General features: G+C 33.0%; 1 protein-coding gene across 7 annotated transcripts in view; it reads right to left on the reverse strand.

The window, feature by feature from the left end:
* Positions 1–2,984, reverse strand: part of LOC106880463 (myocyte-specific enhancer factor 2A) — a 35,600-nt gene extending 32,616 nt beyond the window's left edge. Inside the window, exons 1-2 of one of the 7 annotated variants that reach the window (XM_014930395.2) lie at positions 2,614–2,984; positions 676–871 (exon numbers count right to left, since the gene is read on the reverse strand). The gene's annotated coding sequence lies outside the window, so the exon portion shown is untranslated. Of the gene's footprint in view, positions 1–5; positions 137–675; positions 872–1,015; positions 1,188–1,377; positions 2,015–2,094; positions 2,188–2,613 lie in introns of those variants that run through there. The other 6 variants (XM_014930392.2, XM_014930394.2, XM_014930393.2 and 3 more) reach the window with 6 other exon arrangements.
* Positions 2,985–3,938: the final 954 nt, after the last annotated feature.

A 3,938-nucleotide genomic window follows, 5' to 3' on the forward strand; every position in this document is an offset into this window, starting at 1 on the left:
CATACAGCAACGAAATTAAAATATTTCAAGTGGCGAAAGCAGTTTGGCAAATCCCGTTCAACTCAAGTATTTGAAAACGGACCAAGAGTAAAATTGACAATGTCTGTATAGTAATTTCTACACACACACACATACATCATATTCACCACTACTACTATTATTACTACTACTACTACTACTACCACCACCACCACAAATGCAATTTTTTTTTTTATTATTCGTTTTGCTGCCATTTGGTTAATTGAAATACATATAAACGTAAATATACCAAACTACTCAGGAAATCGCGTGAAACGGAAAGATTAAACTTTGACAAAAATAATGAAATAAATAAAACAAAAGTTGAAGGAGTAAAAACAATATAATTGAGTTTGCAGAAGTTTTATGTGTTTATGCCTGAATGTGCATGTGTGTGTGATTAAGGGAGAGTCCAAATATGTAAGGATGGACTAAAAAGGAAAATGGGATTCTGTCTATGTGAAAGTGAGCTTCTGGTAGCCAATTGAGGAAGTCAGAACCAGACCGCCTTAATATAACGTCATACAACATACTGTAACTATAATAAAGGACAAGAGAAGACGGACAGGAAAAAAAAACGAAAACGATTCTAAATGATATTAACCAGTTAACCCCCTAATCTGAAAATAAAAGACATTAAATAAACTATTAACTTACCTTAAACTGCAGCTTCTGGAAAAGGAGACGACCAATTTAGGTAGAGAATATGCAACTGTTTGTTTTGTTTTTTTTTTCCTCTTTTTCTTATATAAATCCAAATGTTGGTCGATATTACGTTTCAACTATCCACAGTGCCCAATTCGACGAGCAAAACACCAACACCTATCACGTGGAAATAAAATTGACCCACGATCTGTAATAGAATTTAAGATATACATGTATATATATATATGTATGTGTGTATATATATATATATATATATATATATATATATATATATATACGATTACATATAAACAGTAAATATCGTTTAAGGAAATCGAATATTAATACTGACAGCAAATACGGTAATTTTCATATGTTGCTTCTCTATAGTAGAAATTTTACGTTAGATCGACATTTACATAACTCTTCCTGATATTGTGTCAATAATTAAATTGTGTGTGTGTGTATATATACATATATATAATGTGTATATATTTACAGAGGCGTGCATATATATATATATTTACATTATATGTTTATATATTTATATGTATAGTTATTTATACATAAATATATTTATATATATATAAGCAAAAAGACAGATGACCAACGTGCAATAACATACAATAATGTTAACATAGACAATAGAAGTTGTAACTCAATATAAAATTTGACAGTAATCAAAATACATTGAAGCAAAGAAGGAATTTTTACTGTTAAAACGTGTTAGATGCTGTTGTTGGTAGCAATCACATTTGCTTGCCAACTCCTTCCAATTGTATAACGCCATTCCTAACAGAAACACACCAAACAAATCCGGCTGTGTTTATATACACAAGCTTACTAATCACGAACATTTTCAACTTAAGTCATTCTTCAATACGAGAGAAAAGCGAAGTAAAAATATCGGTGGTTTGATGCTATTTTTACTAACCAGTTGAAATCTGGCTGAGGAGAAATCTACAAGTCGTGCTATTTTAGGCATGGAAATGACTTGGATATTTATAGCCAGTTTCACTAGCAATATGTTAATTAGTGGTGAGAAGGCAACTCGTGTACTTTTATAGTAAAGTTTACCTACAACAATGAACTTGAATGATAAATGTATCGAATAAACAAGATCAATCAACTATAGGGATTAAAATTTTAGAATCCATATAATATCTAGAAAGTCAATTTTTAAGAGAAAGCGTTGGGACTAACTTCATTTAGCGGAAGACAATTACTCCGCGCTACTTCCTCACTAAAAGGAATAACTTTGAGGTAAGACATAATACAGATATTGTTTTCTACACATCTTAAAATTACAGAAAAACTTTCGGTAACAATTAACTAATAAACATGCTTTTAAAAATAGGTTGGGGTTCGAAAAAAAAAAGGACAAATTAATAAGGAATCAGCAAAGTCATTTAATTTCAACACGCAATTTACCGACATCCACTCCTGGCAAGCTACTGCATCCAGCACGGAATTCCACTTTCAATGACGTCATGTAAATTGCCGTCTAGCAGTTACATACGAAAACACGGGAAGATAATCGTTCAGTCATGTCATTTTAAACGGAAGGGTGTGGATCAACAATTGTAAACGACTAGATAAAAAGCTGACGATTTGTCTGTCAAAGTTGTGATGTAAGGAAGTAAATAGAAATGAATATGTAATTTCAGTTGATTTAAAGCCTCGAAAACAGTTGATCAGGCATCAGAACAATTCAATTATTAGTACGTAAAACTCAAGTAAAGATATATATTTGCATTGAAAAGAAAAATAAATTGGGGAGGAGTGATATAAAGGCAAAATTGTGTCCTGTGAGGGGATGAAAATACTGATATACTTTTCTGATTTCCTTTAGAACCTGTGTATAATAACAATATTTAGAATAATTATAAATTTCGTCTAAATGATAGTATTAAAAGATAACTGAAAAAATGAAAGCTAATAAATACATACAGACAAAGTAATAAATGCTTTATCGTAATGAATCGAGTTTTAACGTCAATTCTTTTGATGTAGAATTAAATATTTGTAATATGCTGAAGTTCAATTTACTGAACTATTTTGCAACTTTAAAGAGGCACTATGTATAGAGAGAAGGCGATATGGATGAGTTGTTATTTAACTCAGTCATAGCCCTGGTTGATCAGATTTATAATCAAAGGCTTTCCAGACGTGATCATCTTCTTGAGGGTTTTTTTAAGACTACAAAATTCAATGTTTCCTTCCTTTTTTAAAGAATGGAGTATTTTAACTGGTATTTTTAGCTGGTGGCGCGAATTGACTGCGTTCAAAATCTGCTCAGATCATGTTTGGCTTTCGTCCTTCCGGGTTTAAGAAAATAAAGCACCAGTCAAGTACTAGGATGAATTTTGTAATGCCTCGTTGGTGTTAATAGAATTACAGCAGAAAACAATACCCTGTTGAACAAATGGGTTACGAATTTTTTTAGTACTAAGCAAATCGCAAGTACATACGAATCTAAAAACACTCTTGCACTGAGAAAAACAATGAATAAAATTTTACAAATTCATAAGCATGCAACTTACTTTAAATTAGTGTTTAGGGTTTTAAGTCATTATTTATTTATTTATTCATTCATTCATTCATTCATTTTAGAGCGAGACGTTGGCATGTCTGTGTGGTTACGAAGCTCGCTTTCCAACCATCTGATTTCGGGTTCAATCCCTCTGCGTCCACTTTGGGGAAGTGTCTTCTACTATGGCCTTGTGTCAACCTGTGCCTTGTCAGTGAATTTGATAAACCTTGTAGAAGCCCTGTTGATTAAAACTGAAAGAAGTCTGTCGTTTATATCTTTTATCTGTTGTTTCAGTCATTAAACTGCGGCCATGCTGGGGTACCGCCCTGAAGAAGTTTAGTCGAATGAATCGACCCCTTTACTTTCTTTTCTAAGCCCGATACTTATTTTATCGGTGTCTTTTGTTGAACCGCTAAGTTACGAAATGTAAACATCCAGCACCGGTTGTCAAGTGGTGATGGGGGACAAACGCAGAAACACATATATATGACGGGTTTCTTTCAGTTTCCATCTACCAAATCCACTTACAAGGCTTTGGTTAGCCTGAGGTAATAGTAGAAGATATTTATCTGAGGTGGGATTGAACCCAGAACCATGTGGGAAGCAAACTTGTCCTCCACCACTGCTTAGTAACAAGTGTTGGTTTGCTTATGTCCCTGCAACTTCTGGGTTTGGCAAAAGAAACCAATGGAAAAAGTACCAGACTTAAAAACAAGTACTGGGGGAAAATTAGTTCAATTAA

Source organism: Octopus bimaculoides, chromosome 4 (assembly GCF_001194135.2).
Source record: "Octopus bimaculoides isolate UCB-OBI-ISO-001 chromosome 4, ASM119413v2, whole genome shotgun sequence".
Taxonomy (NCBI): domain Eukaryota; kingdom Metazoa; phylum Mollusca; class Cephalopoda; order Octopoda; family Octopodidae; genus Octopus; species Octopus bimaculoides.